Genomic DNA, 18099 nt, shown 5'->3' on the forward strand with positions numbered 1-18099 from the left:
TGCCAAAAAAGGAAACGAGTGCAGAATTTAACCATTGTGTAATAAATGTATATGTAAACTTGAATGATTATAATATGTTAGAGTACATGCGATTATCTTAGAGTGTTATAAAGAACAACTTTTATTTATCTATGAAGTACCTGGTCTATAGCAGCACTGATGCTAACCAACAATAAAATAATGCTCAAACCTACCTGCTGCTACTATTTCCACGCTGGAATGTCATTCACTCTAAAGTTTAAATAAAAACATCCATTTACAATTGTATTTTGCACGTGGTTTACATGGTGTACTATAGAAATAATTTTCCGTGAATGACCCGCATTCATATCGATCTGTGACAGATTACACTATTTTTAAAGCGACATGTTTTCAAAGCAGTATTTATATTATCAAATATAATGAATGATGCATGTATAATTATCTGTTGTTGTTGTGCTTTTAATAAGACAAATATTTACTTGCTGAAAAAAACTAATACCACAAATAGTCTACATTTCCTCTACAATGTATTTTACTTCAAAATGTTAAGATAAATTGATTAATTTAATTTACCCATGTCACTGAACCCGCAAATACGTTTACGAAGCTTTATTTTAGTTGTACATGTTAACATTATATTTCTTTTTATAATTTCACTTCGATACCATCTTGTTTACCGATGCGTTATTGATTTCTTTAGTCTGGCGAAGGAAGATAATTGTTGTTATTGGTGGTGGTGGTGGCAGTAACAGACTGGACTGCTTCTTTTCCAGCTTTTATATATTACTATATGATAATATACTTTGGAAGCCCTAAACTATAGATCTAAGTAAGTTAAAATAAAAAAATAAAAAATGAAGACACTTTCGACCTTTTTCAAAGTCAATGTTTCAAATGGTTACAATTGCTGTTTATTGATCTAACATTTCCATAAGAATATAAATGCTATTATTTAAATCATAATTTATAATCATTTCATAATCAAACGACTAATAAGTTAACTGACGCGTTAAATCGTCTTTGGGTTGGCGAAAGGAGACAGCTATTTCACTGACATATTATCTTTATTCAAATAAGGAAATATTTTCATTAACATTTTCATTTTTATTTGTGTGTATTAGTTATATGAATATTATGAGGTCCTAATTGGAATAATAGTGAATTTTGGAAGCTTTCGCGAGTCGGCACGCGGAATTCGATCTCGAAAACAGAAATTTCAACTGCCTATAATGCACCAGTCAATTGTAACCACGCCCCCCCCCCAGGTCCGGGGAATAGCGGGGACTTTGACTTTCGGTCCAGCCAACCCCGGGTAAAATCTCCTCCCTGCGCGGACGAACTGTTGGTCAAATCCCCGCCAAATGCCCCCGCACCCCAGGGAGCCTAGGTAAGGCAAATTGCCCGCTATATTTTGCGCGAAGACAAAACCACCGCATTCACCCGGCACTGCGGGGCCACCTGAATAAAAAACACGGCCCATTTCCCTGGCCATCCCCGGTATTCCCCCGGACCTGGGGGGGGGGGTGTAACAATTGACTGGTGCATAACATCATTATATTTTAATCGTTTTGTGCATGCACTTACAATCGAAAGGCTAAAATCAATCATTTCCATCTCCAGTGCAATTTCATAAGCCAATCACTAAAACACACAGAGCGAGACTAATAAATGTTCGGCACCGCTGTCACGTACGATCGTTTATAAGATGACCACCATATACAATACAAGTGTTCGGCACCGCTGTCACGTACGATCGTTTATAAAATGACCACCATATACAATACAAGTGTTCGGCACCGCTGTCACGTACGATCGTTTATAAGATGACCACCATATACAATACAAGTGTTCGGCACCGCTGTCACGTACGATCGTTTATAAGATGACCACCATATACAATACAAGTGTTCGGCACCGCTGTCACGTACGATCGTTTATAAAATGACCACCATATACAATACAAGTGTTCGGCACCGCTGTCACGTACGATCGTTTATAAGATGACCACCATATACAATACAAGTGTTCGGCACCACAGTCACGTACGATCGTTTATAAGATGACCCCCATATACAAAAACAAGTGTACGGCACCGCTGTACAATATGGATAGTAGTTAAAAACACACTTGATCAATTGCTGCAATCCATCTTACTTTCTGTATTGTTTAGATGAATATAATTAGAAACGGCCTTTGTAGATACTTTTTCTTCTTACGTTACCTATTTAAAAGTATATGGGTTTTTTCCAGGACACCAGCTCATTGTTATGTGTTGCGTGTTTGTTATTAATGTTGGAAAATAGCTCAATGAGCTAATGTTTCTTATTATCATAAACCCGACTTCAAATAAAAATTCGTGTATCTTGTAACTTTGTTTTATCTTGTATCTCGTTTGATCGCATTTGATCACACAGGAAGACACCATTGTTGGATTGGACGCTTTCGAGCATCAAATATGGATCGACAACCGTTTCATTTGGGATCCAACGTCATTTTCAAACGTAACACTGCTGCACGTGCCTAGTGACGTCATTTGGAAACCTGACATTGTGCTATCCAACATGTAGTCAATAGACATGATTTGTTATACATCATGATCAGTCTTCATGAATTTAAGGTTTGTTTAGAGTAATTCATTAAATGGTATTATCGCCTTGTACAAAACAGTTTTTGTCAATAGCAAATGTAGTTAAAATATAATTCTCCTATTTCCTAATGTACGTGTAGTTTGTCATATTTATGAGTTAGGAAAGTCATCTAATCACATCATAAATATGTTTGCATTGTCGATAATTCGCGTATTCATTTTTATGTATTAACCCCTAGAGTATACACATTCAATTCATGGAAAACATACTGATAAAAAAAACTATCTATCTAAGTGCGACTGAATACCCGATATCTAAGAAACCTGACGTCAACGTCGTTATTAGCAGCGACGGTTTAATTAGCTACAGACGTCTACAAACCATCTACGCCTATGGATGTAAGGTATGCGATGTAAAAAAGAATAAGAAAAAACACTAGCGTCCTTGCGTTTTATGTCGTATAGTACTGAATAATTATAACAAAACTGCGGTGAGCAAAAAAATAGGTATGAAAAGGTCAGTGAATTATATCATAGTGAATAACTTGTAACAAAAAATGAAATGTCATTTCAAGGAAACGGAAACTACATTGAAAATTCCAGTTTCATTCCCTAAACAACACCATTTTAAAGGCAGTCATATAAAACTATGACGTCATACTTTCTGCTGATCTCCCTCACCTATTTTAGGTCCTATACAAGCTTGTAAAATTATAAAGTCATATAAAGTATTTACATAATTCAAGTTATTCCTTTAAGGATAACTTTCGTTATTGGTATCTTTGTAATGCATTTAATTAATGGTGCTCTATAACCATATTGCGAGCAATTGCATGACGTAACTTATCATACTGATCTGATTGGCCGCAGTGCGCGCCCTGTACAAAGCACATGGTTATACAGGCCTTTTTGCTCCGACCATCGAATGAGAAAGGTCAGCCTTTTGCAGCTCTATTATTTTTGGTTTATTTTTGTAACTCAGTTTAACAGTGTCGAGTGACTCTTAGGTAGACACACCAATGATTGTGTTATGTTAGTCCAGCATATTCACTCGTTAATACAAGAATAAAATATAAAATTATGATACGATGAACCATATTATTATGCCAGTGATCTGCGTACTAAAGCATACTGGTTAGCGACCTATTATTCGCCCGTACCACTTTTTCGCCCACCCAGTTAAAACCAGTCAAAACGAAATATTTTACACAAATCAGTCTGACGTTTCATTGCTGCATCATTTTTGACAGATATCAGCTGTTTTGCGTTCAAATGTAAGAAGTATGTGGAATTCGACCCAAATAAACATTGTTCATATTTTTGACCTTGTAAGTTGCACGCAGGGATGACGTCATCACGCGCGCGCTCATTTGCATGAGGCCCTGTAAGGATTTTTTTTTTAATTTTCATTTGCAATATCAGACGACATAATTGATCTGTCATTATAAAGTATATAACCGGTGTTAAAGTATACAAATACCATAAATTGCTGTATTTTACGTTCAATTTTCGAAAAAGCAAATGGTTAACGGAAAACGGTGAAGTAATCGCCGAATTTTTCGTATAAGGGAAGCAACTCAAATTTGAATTAATCATTACATCCTTGTACGGACATGCGTTGTCCCTCTTCGGAAGTCTATAAATAAGCTTACCGAGTAGGTGTTGTATCATTTTAAACATACATAAACATACGTATATCTAGTATCATTCTTGTTGTAAACAATTATTTAAACAACCCGGCACTGTTTCACTATCAACGTACATACGCAAAGTACTGTTATTTATTATTATTCATGTATATATATGTCTGTATTGAACTTAAAGTTATAATCGATATGCACATTCCATTTTAATCCAGCTTTACATCTGATACACTTTCTCATTGTTTTTGTCAAAACACGAACTACCTAACAAAACTTGTAAAAAGCGATTTGCACGATCTTTTTAAATTTCAAAATCAGAACAGTTGGGGTAAACCGAGGGTGTTAACAGGTGGTTCATTAAATAAGTATTCAACATTTTTCAAAGGTTTAGACAAACCCACACATGTTAATGTTCCTAAAACTTTAAAAGTTGGTATTGACATGATTTGTCTTTTTTTAGAGAATAGCACTTCCTTTACGGACTCCATGTTCCTTACAATAAACAACACATAATAAATGCAAAATTTCATTTATTGATTTGAAATGTGTTCTAGCACTCGAACGTATATGACTGGTGCATACGTGTATACATATATTTTAAATCAAATGATACTTTGAAATAAACATATATCATTGACAAACAATACATCAGTTCCTTATCAAACATATTTCGAATAAATATATGATATTTAAAGCTGATCCAAACAAATTATTATCAAACTAAAGAAAACATTTCTTAAAAATTAACTTAGTCTTGTCCAGTCAACGTCTCGAAGCTGAATGACCATTTACCGCCTAAACTACTCGTGCATACATTGCACGCCACCTACTGGACATAACATCTAATCAAGGAAAATAATTTTCTTCTTATTCAAATTTTCAAACGCAGAAAATTATATTTCCTTTACGGACTCCATGTTCCTTACAATAAACAACTCATAATAAATGCAAAATTTCATTTATTGATTTGTTATGTGTTCTAGCACTTGAACGTATATGAACGATAAAGAACGGGTACTAATAAACGTTTTCAATATAATAGTATTGAAATAAAATAGGCATTACCAAAAATGATTATATTTCATTAACTAACGTTTGGATCAGCAAAACTCAAACAAATTATCAAAACACAACATTGTGTAACACATTTATAAACCTAGACTTAATGCGACTTTCAATCTCTCGTCAATATTGTCTTTCACATAACCATCCTTAGCGGATTCGCTAGCCCACCGACCATGTCTCTTGAACATACGATCTGCAATTCCGTTGTTCGCTGCAACGGATGCACCGCCTGAGCGTAAAGAATGCACACCAAACTTCTTAACATTTTCCACATGAGGCTTTAATGCCTCTATGAACACATCACGTAAATTAGAATAAGACATTTTCCTATTCACGTTTCTCACTTTATATCCAGATTTTGTCGCACTCAAATTACAAAGTAAGAAATCATCCCCTTTCAAATCTGCCCAATTTATGAATTTCAAAGTATTTTCAACAGGACAAAGGGGCGTGCCAGTTTTTGCAACTAATACCCAAAAACCATCTCTATATCTATCTGTCTTGCTGCTTTCCATAAATATTGCCATATAAGAAGAATGAAAAACAATATCTGATACCTTAATATTTAACAATTCAGAACTTCGTAAAAAACCAGCAAAACCAATCAAAATCGCACAAATAGTTCTTTGACTTTTTAAATTCTTGTATTCATATAAAGTCTTATAAATTGATGCAATACTATTTATGGTAATAGGTTCTTTCTTTACAACAGGTTTCCCTAATATTCTTTTAGCAGCTTCCAAAACATTTTCAACTAATTTTGAACTAGTAGGAGAAACCAACCCATTTATTTCATGGTGCCATTTTAAAGAATAAAAAGCAGCAAGAACTGGACTTTTAGAATTTACAGTTTGTATAAGTGAAGCCAAATACATTGCTACTACGAAAGCCCCGGCGGGCAAAGCGTCCCTACTTCCCATCCCATTTCACATAATCCATTTTTGAAAACGCACAAATGCTCCGTGGTATTTGCTAATGGTGGAATCTGCCCTGAATTTCTTCAACAAATCCGGAAGTAGGTGCGCCCTGCCCGCCATCGCTTCCGGTAACTCATCAATTTCGTTCTTATGGACCTGAAAAAAAAATACATGTGTAGAAAAATAATAAGTATTATTGCATCAGCTTGAAATACGCAATAAAATGAAATGATATACATGTATAACTTAATACAGATTGGGCTGCCTTTAGATATATGTCTAAAAATCAGTTTTAATCATAAAATTGCATTAAATAATATCTACAATACAAAACAGTATCCAATACAACCAAAATTTTATGCATGATTATTTTACATTCAAAATCGACATATATCATGTTATTTTACATGCAAATATAAACCAATTCTGGCAACGTTTTATCTCCAAAGAAACATTAATGACATTCGAATCGTATCTACATCCAAAAATTGCAATACTGCCTCTGCTTTGTTTGCATGACTGAATTATAAAAATACATTGCCTTGCAATACTGCCTGCGCTCTTTAAATAACTCAACTAGAAAAACTGGCGCCTTGCAATACTGCGCGGCCGCGCTCTGTGCATATTATGTTTATCTATCATGCATTTTTGTGCCTTGCAATACTGCCTGTGCACACTGTTTTCATATGTCTAAATGAATCAAATACAGCGCCTTGCAATACTGCCCGCGCTCTTTTTAAATATCAAATTGAATCAAAACCAGCGCCTTGCAATACTGCCCGCGCTATGTACATGATTAAAATAAAGTGCTGCGCCTTGCAATACTGCCCGCGCTATTTACATGATTAAAATAGATTTCCGCGTCTTGCAATACTGCCCGCGGTCAAACAAGGACAATACTGTCATATTTCTTAGACCAAGCAACATTAGATCAAATCGTGCAATACTGCTTTTACTATATACAAAGACCATATATCAATACGTAACGTAAATCATTGCCTGTTCATTTACACAGAAAAATCGACTTTTAAAGCCAACATGCGGAATTTCAAATCCGTGATACCAAACATGCCTTTACCGTTTCTGCAAGGGACATAATACTGTCTCCTAGTAGGCAAATCAAACCAATCGGTTACCTCCCTTACAAATGATCCATTCGGACAATTAAACGGCCAAAACAATGCCGATTTCCAGCATGGAACAATCAGAACTCCTGATGCTCTATCAAATGACATTTTCTTGAATACATGTGTAATCATTGTGATCGGGGGCACAAATAGACCAACATGATCTCCCCAAAATTCTGAAAATGCATCAACCCCTGCACATGTAGGGTTCACGAATCTCGAATAAAATACTTGCAATTTTGCATTATAGTCCGAGGCAAACCAATCTATTTGCAATTTGCCAAATCTTTTTTGAATCATTTCAAAAATATCATTCGAAATACCCCAATCATCCATGTCTACTATCTTTGACAAGTAATCTGCAATCTCATTGCTAGATCTTGGAATCCATTCCAATTCCAAAGTAATAGATTTTGCAATACAAAACTGAAATATATCTATTGCTAAAACCTGCAAATCAACTTTCATCGAGCCCTTTGCTACTATGGCTTTTACTCCCTGGTTGTCTGTAAACCATTTTACCCTCTGACCTGCCAATACATGTACTAAAGACTGTAAAACCCTTTAAACAGCGGCTAACTCTCGCCAAGTAGAAGACCTAACACTCTCTTCCGTAGTCCACGTACCATGTGATACACCGTTTCTCGTGCTTACAGCATACCCTGCAAACCCTTTGCAACTAGCATCCGAATACACAATTTTTGAGCACTTAAAAGACTCAACAATACTCTTTGTGTTTAAATTTGACATATTTTCCCGCCAAAATTCTAAGTGCGATTTACTTTCATCCGAAAGTTTGATATACTGTTCCCAGTGGCGTGCAACAAGAATATCGATACTCAAATTTCTAGTCATGATTAATGAAATTTGTCCAACAACAACTCTCATAGAAATAATCTGACCTACACAACTTGCAACCTTCTTAACATGTACATGTCTGTGAGTCTTGAGATTATCAAAAATCTCTGATATTGTACCCAAACATTTATTTATTCTACGATCTGGAATAGAAATAAGCCCATTTCCCGAATCTAGCGTGACTCCTAAAAACTCTAAAACCTGCGTAGGCACCCAAATACATTTCGTTGCGTTCGGAACGAAACCAGACAATAAAAGATCAGACTTAAGCTGTTGACCAAATGACATTGCACCGTCAAATGTTTGTGAACTTCCATAGCCATCATCTAAAAACATTGTAACAAATTTCCCCTCTCCACGCCATTTTTCAACAAAGGTCTGGTCAATTTAGTAAAAAGATAACATGCACTTGAAATCCCAAATGGTAGCACTAGAAATCTATAAAACACATCCGTTCCTTCTGGCGTTTTCCAAGAAAACCCTAAATATTCTGTATGAGGCTCAAAAATATCAACAAAATGATAGGCACTCGTCAAATCAAATTTTATCTGATAACACCCAGCTTTGAAAAATGACAATGCAACTTTAATGTCTTCAAATTTAACGGACTGCTCCCACAAATGTATATTTACTTCCCTTAAGTCTAAAATAAGACGTTTCTTTCCTGAACTTTGAGTAGAAACAGTTAAAGGGTTAACAATATATGGTGGATATTTACAAACTGAAATCAATTCTCGATCTAACAAGTCCTGAATAGCTTCTGAAACAAATTCGGATTCTAACAAAGCAGATTTGTTATTTTTACAAAATGTCCTTGGTGGATTTGAATACAAAGGAAGTTTATAGCCGTTTTCGATAACGTCCAAAATAAATTCACCTGCATCAATAGATTGCCAAAATTGAATATGTTTCTTTAACCTTCCTCTTACAATAATGACTTTATGTCCCTGCTCATATTCATAAAAATCATGAGTCAATTTACTATAGTCAAAATACTCATCTTCAAACATGTCATGCTGAATTTCCGGTGCGACTTCCGGTTTAACGTCCAACGGTTCCGTTGGCAGACTGGTTCCCGGCACCGGCGGCTGAAGCGAACGCAGCGGATCTATGCTTGGGACAGTTCCGCCGGAAGTGGTCGGGGTCCCCACAAGCGTAACAGGGTCCGGGCGGGAAACTACCGGAAGTTGCTGAGGTGAAACCTGCTGTATGGTGGGGGCCTCGAAAAAACCTCCCGCGGTTACTCGGAAAGGGTCCGTATGGCTTAGGACCGGCAAAACTGGGATTCCAAGTCGAAACAGCAGCGTTACCGTAAGAGCGACGTAGGCCGCCTCGTTGACGAGTCTTCTGCTTCTTGAGGGCCCTGTTTTCTGCTTTCTGGATCCTCGACTCATCGTCCGAATTACTGGCCACTGGATTCGTCTCATACTGCCTTACAGTCTCCCAACCCCCTGTTGAGGTATCCGCAATCCTCACAATCTTATTTCTCTTGTGAGTTTTTTCCAAAAGTTCAGTCAATTGTTCTTTTACGTAATCAAATTTCTCGTTCTCTATACCCCAAACGCACTGCTTAGCTATGTCCGCTATTTCGTTATTGAAATCATACTGATGTTTGTTTCCAGTGAAACGCCACACAAGGTCCTTTTCTGTTTTTAACTTTTTGACTTCAGTAGCCACACTCAATGAATTGCCTTGAACATCCTTTTTTAAATTAGATAACTCCGGCAATATAGCATTTAATTGCACTTGAATATTTGGAGAGTCCTCCATACTCAAAACAATGTATATACAAAACGCGCACAGTTCGACACGTATGCAAGACTAATATCGGATTAACTTAGTCTTGTCCAGTCAACGTCTCGAAGCTGAATGACCATTTACCGCCTAAACTACTCGTGCATACATTGCACGCCACCTACTGGACATTACATCTAATCAAGGAAAATAATTTTCTTCTTATTCAAATTTTCAAACGCAGAAAATTATATTGTTATACTTTTCATATTAATCACAAATGTAAGCTGTTTGAAAATTGTCGATATGATAAATGTTCTGCTCCTAAAATACTTGTCATGGTATCTAAATAATTATGTAGATGGACTAATTATGTCTTCATCAAATTACGAGTGTCTTTAAATCGTTATTCATCTATGATAATGCAACACTACATATCTGATATTTAGTTTATTTATGACTAGTTTATTACTAGTTTTCTACCTATTCATTCCTTTAATAATTTATCTATCTTAAATCGTTGTCAAAAAGCTGTGCGTATCGTTGACCAAATTGTCTTGTTTCAGTTTTTTCTAATTATTTCTTTTATACAAATCTCGAGTGACTTCAAAGAAACGTATTTTAGTAGAAGAACTTATTGGGTAGACAGTACTTTGTCGATATTAGGTATCCATAAATATATGTTCGTTACTATATTATTTATCGTTTTAACGAGTTGTACAGGATCCTTGGCCGATATCTGAAGAAGGAAGTGGTTCAAAATATTCGCAGTATAAGAAATAAATTATAATACATTAATGCATTAATGAACAAAAAGGAGATTAATATACATGTATCATGTTTTACTGAAACCCAGCTTTCAAATGAAGTTTTAGACTAAACTGAATAACACTTTCTCTGGTGGGATAACATTTCGGGACATATTTGAAACTAGCCTATAAAGAGCCCTTGAAATTTCCTCACGATTAGTAATAGTCGGTACTTTGAATGAAATGTCTTAACTAGATATAATAAAATCACTTTGACAATTACGACAAAATATCTCAAATTATTTATTATTTACTGATAAAGATAAGCCCTTAATGAATATTTGGCATAATTTAACAATCGACAAAATTAAAAGAAGTGGGGTTACCTCCGTTCGAATAATGGTCTGCTGAAACTGTTAGCAATTCCAAAATAACAGAACCAGATATAACCGATAAACTCAGTAATCTAGATGTAAAAAGCAGCTGAACGAGATTGAAATAAGCCACTTTATACTAAGAAATACTCCGAATTCAAGACAAATCAACGGCATCCAACTACATATCAAGATTATTAATATGCTGTTTTAGAACGGACAGTACTCAAGTATATTTGTAACCATTTAGTAAGAAACAAACCTATTTTTAAAATCAATCGGAATTTCTTCCTGGGCATTTTACCATATACCAACTTATAGACATATATCATCAACTACGTACATTATATTACGTGTTGCAAATTACTTACCGTGACGCCAGCTTCATATACTTATACTATAACCATGATTGAATTATTTTACTTTAAAGTGCCTTGTATTGAAACACTTGTGCAAGAAACAAACACAATAATAATCATGCAAAAAAAACAGATTTGAAATCAATAAAATACTAGTTGTTTTAACTACATATATACAATGGTAATTATTAAGGCCGACACGCTTCAAGACTTGTATTGTCACTATATACGCTATGCAAGGTTTGTCGTGCTATGCTATGTCAACCAATGTACGCTATATTTGTATAAGTAATAAATCATATTGCTGCAAATCTATCGCGTCGCCATGAAAACGCCAACCAAATTATTGGCTGGTTGCACCATCAGTAAAACTTTTCTGACGCTACATTAGCAGTGCCTTAGCTCTTTGCAATATATGATGAAGATGGGTATAAAGCAGAAATGCTAAATTCAGTATGCAATGCTATGTTTGCATGCCGGAAAGCTTCAAGACTTGAATTGTCATTATATACGCTATGCTAGGTTTGTCATGCTATGCTATGCAACTACAACCACTATATGATATATTTGTATATGTAATAAATCATATTGCTGCGAATCTATCGCCATGAAAACGCCAACTAAATTATTGGCAGGTGACACATTCAGTAAAAAATTCTGAGGCTACTTTGGCCCGGCCTTAGCTCTTTGCAATATATGATGAAGATGGGTGTAAAACAGAAATGCGAAATTCAGTACGCTATGCTATGTTTGCCGTGCTATGCTATGCAACAACAACCACTATTCGCTACATTTGTATATGTAATAAATCATATTGCTGCAAATCTATCGCGTCGCCATGAAAACGCCAACCACATTATTGGCAGGTGACACATTTACTAAAAAAAATCTAAGGCTACTTTGGCCCGGCCTTAGCTCTTTGCAATATATGATGAAGATGGGTGTAAAACAGAAATGCGAAATTCAGTACGCTATGCTATGTTTGCCGCGCTATGCTATGCAACAACAACCACTATTCGCTATATTTGTATATGTAATAAATCATATTGCTGCAAATCTATCGCGTCGCCATGAAAACGCCAACCAAATTATTGGCAGGTGACACATTTACTAAAATTTCTAAGGCTACTTTGGCCCGGCCTTAGCTCTTTGCAATATATGATGAAGATGGGTGTAAAACAGAAATGCGAAATTCAGTACGCTATGCCATGTTTGCCATGCTATGCTATTGCAACAACACCCATTGAACGCTACATTTGTATATGTTATAAATAATATTACTGCGTATATATCGCTTTACCATGAAAACAACAACCTCATTATTGGCAGGTGAAACATTTAGTAAAACTTTCCTGAGGCTACGATGGTCCGGCCCTTGCTCACGAATTGCAATGTATGATAACGATTGGCACATAATAGAAATGCGAAATTCAGCCTTTAAATCTTACAAAATGCTTCATAACGTAAATTAGATTCATATATGCAATTTTGCCAATTGCTATGCTTGTCTTGGAAAAGCCGTCATAAAGTCATTTTATTATGTGCATAACACATTGATTGGCGCATTTGATAACTGCAAGTTCTTTTTTTGTAACATTTCGTGTTACCAAGCCAAAAAAAAAAATCCAAAATATTTGACAATCTCATTTAGGTTTATTATTTTCTGCGTGTTTTTTTTTGGGGGGGGGGCAGATCGGCTTCCACTACCTCAGCCTCTCATTGGCGATTGGCAACTCTCAAATAACATTTAATGGACAATTTGTGGTATTTATATAGATTGGTCGGATCTGATCATAGATATACCGTGACAGAACCGTTGATATTTTACCGTTTCGTCCGAGCCTTGCCCATTATTTCCCAAACATAAGATAAATATAATAAAAATGAAATAAATATTGAAAGGGCTATGTTTTTCTTGAATGTAATGATGAGTAATAGAATATCCACTACGGGCTCCCCCTTGTTGCTGCTCTGCTTCTGATCTAAAGTATACCAATAACATGCATATAGTACACTACACGTATACAAACATTTGTTACATTCCTATCGTTCATACAATAGTCAAAACCATGACTCGGGTTTCATTTAAATAAATAATCTGAACATCCCATTTTATTTAAGTAATGTTAACTTATTTCTGTATGTATATCGAAATGGCTTCTATACAAATTTTGGCAATTTTAACCGCCAGGATGATAAAAAAAGCAATTACAAAATGCAGCTTAACCGAAAGTTTAATCTTAATTTAGCGCGCTCAACGTCATTACAAAATTTGCAAATTACGTGATTTTCTGAATAATCTTAAATTCTATGTAGCTTTAAATACTAATGATTTGCATTTTTAAGAAGTTTTGGGTTAACTGTTTTCCCGGAAATATTGCCGAAAATGGACAATTATAGTATAAAAACTATTTTGGTGCCACGCCACTTAAGTAAAAATCAACAGATTCTCGAACATCTGATCTACTAGACCACATGGACTTCAATACGTACAATCGTAACATCACGTGATAATGTAAATCAACCAATCACACAACAACAGAGCTTGGAAATTGTGGTCTTTAAAGACGATATTTGCGCAAATATCAACATTTGCTAAAGGGTTCCCGCTAATAGTATCTTAGTTTAAACTCTTCTAATGATTTACCACACTCTATTTCGGCATGCACAAAAAGTGCATTTTACAAAAACACGTGCGAGTACCTATCTGCGATTTTCACTAATCAAAATATATGTTATGCTCCGCCAACTTATTTGCCTCATAAGCATTAAGTAAGTTAGTGGACTAGTTTGGAAGTTCGTCCTATATATTTCTTTTTAATTAATCATCGTGTGGACATTGGAAATGTTTCAGACTCTATATGAGACTCTATCATAGTTATATATTCCCTTTTACTTATTTTTTCTTTAACTATTTAATCCTTAGTGGCATTGAGAATTTAAATATTCCGAATAATTGAATGCCTATTGAATAAAGGTCCTAAGTTTAAAATTCAGATTCGCCAAACGATACAAAAAATACCTTCAAGGTACATGTAGTTCAGTTTTGAGTTGCTTCTTTGTTTTCATTAATCATGGTTATAAACCAATTATTTTTTCATAGGATTAATTTGCTTTTACACTCTTTCGAGAATATTGATGTTTAAAACAAAATATTTTCACCAAATCCTTAAATAATAAAACTCTATTTGTGAGTATATATGTCATAGACACTCGGGTGATTCAAATAGAAAATAGAATAGTTTACATGCATTCTGACAGTCTGATACCTTTTTTTAAATATTGCTCTGTTTAAATGGTTGCATTTTAAATTTGTATTTCATGTAATGCAAAACATGTCTAAAAAGTGTTGGCGACAAATAAATTGACATTTTTTTTAATTATTTTGAATCTTTGAATATTCCAATTACTGAATGTGGTATATTAATTGAGTGTGCCGAAAATACAATTGTGTTCCAGAATACTCCGAATAAGAATCTCGAATGCAAGTTAGGATTTCATTCATTGACGTACACCGGATTCGATCTGAAAATGAAGAACGAAACGGCGGAAATTGGCCTGGACGATTTTGATAACAACCTTAACCCAACAGTTATGTTCGTGTCAGGAGAGGTCATCCGCGAGGATACGTTTTTTGCGTGTTGTCCGGAGCCATACTCCAGTGTTACTTACACGCTAATTCTTAAAAAAAACTGTTTTGTAAGTACATCTTAAAAAAACTTAAAATAACAACCTGTTTACAGTCAAATACACAATTAAGGTAAACACTCCACATACAAACGAAAAACACGACTGAAAAACCACAAACTCATCAATTTCTTGACTTTCGTCAACATTTTGAAACAATTATTTCTTTATCATACTTTTGGGGGTTTGTATGCGGGGGTTATGCTGGGCGGAACATGTTCAAAATTTGCATTGAGCTAATTAAACAATGTCTATTTATTCATATCGAAAACAATCGTCTTGTGTTGTGTATACCTGCAATGCTTATAGACTGCTTCACTACCTTAGAAGTATAATGAATCTTACAATTCTGACGGCTTCTCTACTATTAAGTTGACTAATTAAAAGATACCTAAAAGAATTGCCTTTAAAATTTACTTTGCTTAAACATTAAGAATTAGTTTCCATTCGGGTGTCTATACCATTTTATCACAAGACAACCACTATTCCACAGGGAAACTATTATATTATACATAATTATTCATTGAATAAGATGTATTCTTATATATAGGGGGGCAGATTTGCACAAGCAGGAAAGACCCATGGCAACAAGTTTACCAAGTCCAACATCGCCATCAACGACAAAGGAGAAACAAGTGGTGTGGTCAGAGAGCTCAGCAAGGTTGATACCTGATTTAATGTCTTCTTACTCCAATATTGACCTTCCACCATCTAGCGGACCTCCACTGACAGTTGGCATAGGAATGTCCATTTACATGGTTACTGGTGATAAACGTGTATGTGCAATTCAACACTTTAATACTCAAACCACTGTTACCACATTTCATTTTGATTGCTTGATATAGCCCTTTCCATTTGCATGGCATCTTTTATCAAAAAGTATGTAAAAATCAATACTTTCATATACATATATTGTTAAAAAATACCAGTCGTGAGCTCATAAGGAGAAGAACACGTTGCGCATTGCAATTGAATAATTAACATTTAGTTTAATGTATAACTTTTCATAAGCTTGTTTATAGAAGTTTCCCAAAAGTAATTTAATTGTAATTTTCTCTTTAAATAGGACCGAATTGCAGGAATTCTTATGGTTCGACTGACCTTCGAAGGTTACATGTGGTTAACATGGCGAGACAGGCGGCTCTCCAGGTCACCTGAAGAATACAGTGGCTGTAACACGGTATATTTATTATCTCTTCAATCAGTGTGGGCTCCGGATATTGAACACCAGAACAGGTACGTCGTGGTCTTTGTTTTCCACAAACGTATGATATTATAAATTCATATCGATGTTAAACTTAAATCCTAATGTAATAATAAATGGTCGAGTCCAGCACTTTCTCTCTTTATACTTTCTCTGTATAATTTGATTTGTATGCATTTTGTCTCTAGTAACTTCAGTATAAAACAATTTTATATTGAAGAGGTTTGGAATCATCAAGTTGGTAAAAATAAACATTCATAATAATTAAACCATACAAGAATTGTTTCACTTCAAATTTTAGTTCACAATATTTCAATGGAAGACAGGATACGCCTGACTTTAACGAAAAAGATGTCCGAGTGGAAATTAGGAACGACGGAACGGTGTCGTACATCAGACCCGTGGTCCTGTTCCCGTACTGTATACCCACGGTAGGACGCTGTCTTATCGTTTTCGATCTTTACAAAACAATTCGTTCCGCTGCATCAAATGTTTATTAACTCAAATAGATAAATCGACTTTTATTATTTTATTGCTTCCGACTATGCTCACAAAAGATTGATGGCATTGCATGGTGTCGGGATGATGTAAAAAAAATAATTTTGAAATACTTTTCTACTTAAAATAAGGGTTCCAAGTATAGTTAAATGATAACATAAGTGTATATTTGAAGCCAATGTCTGACAACGAAGTCCGGTGTAACATGACGTTTGCGTCGTTGACCTACCCGTCGGACGTGATTCGAATGACAAACTTGACTTCCAGGATCAGGACACAGCTAGAAATGGACTCCTCCGCTCAGGAAACATGTTTCGTCGCTGGGCCAAGGACTTTCTCTGCCGTTCAGTATTCACTCAAAGTTGGACAGATGCATAGCTTCGGTTAAAACAACACAAACTAGGATATCAGTTTAAAGACACACATATTAACGCTGTATTCCTTCAAATATATAAAAAAAACATGCTGTGATCATTTGCGTGACAATTTTCCTTCTCTCATGACAAACCACTGCCATTGAATTATTTCATTTTCTATATTAAAATCCACCATCTCATTAATGTTTTATTATTCAGTTCCATTATTACCTATGTTTGTTATAATAATAACAACACCTGTACATGTAGTACTATAAGTATCTTCCATTGCCGTGAGTGTAAGATAGGTTAATTCCGACCCGAGCGTAGGGTGTTTTGCGGAAACGAGGTTTACCGCGAGGGTCGGGATGAACTATCTTACACGAACGGTCATAGTAGATGTTTTTTCTCCCACCTCATTTAAACAAAATTAAGTAAAAATGTATATTTTGCTGGAACTCTTTTGTGCCTAGTGACAATAATTGCGTATGGATATGCGATAATTCGTGGTTGTCAAGGATATGCGCGCTGTTATTCAGATTATGTTAATAGTCAAATCGGTCTTTAAATAGTTAGGAGAGTGAAGCATTATTTTTTGAAAGCTGCGTGAAAATGTTTTATGATGATATTTGAAGCGAAAAATAATTAATAAGCGTTCTAAATATTGCAACAAGACAAGGTTTCCATGATGCTACAGACGACAGTCTTCAACAAGGGAGGTATATACAATCTGGTGACCATTAAAAAAGAGTTCCTTCGGACATTTTATCTTTGCCCGTGGTCAAGATAAGAATTTCTAGCATGGTTAAATTATTGGATCTACTTATCTGAGGTGGGAGAATATAAGTATCTTTCATGTGTTTCCGGTACGGATAGAAAAAATCCGACCTGAGGACACGCGCGAAAGCCGGTAACGAGGTTTACCGAATAATATGTCACGCAGCATGCCCGATGTTAGG

The 18099-nt window shown here is 35.3% G+C and overlaps 1 long non-coding RNA gene across 1 annotated transcript; it reads left to right on the forward strand.

Moving 5' to 3' along the window:
- The first annotated feature begins 2435 nt into the window (after window positions 1–2435).
- Window positions 2436–16293, forward strand: LOC128212838 (uncharacterized). The gene is made up of 3 exons (XR_008257623.1): window positions 2436–2545; window positions 2865–2973; window positions 16220–16293. It is a non-coding gene; the product is annotated as an uncharacterized LOC128212838 (long non-coding RNA).
- Window positions 16294–18099: the final 1806 nt, after the last annotated feature.

The sequence above is a fragment of the Mya arenaria genome, chromosome 13 (genome assembly GCF_026914265.1).
Source record: "Mya arenaria isolate MELC-2E11 chromosome 13, ASM2691426v1".
Taxonomy (NCBI): Eukaryota; Metazoa; Mollusca; class Bivalvia; order Myida; family Myidae; genus Mya; species Mya arenaria.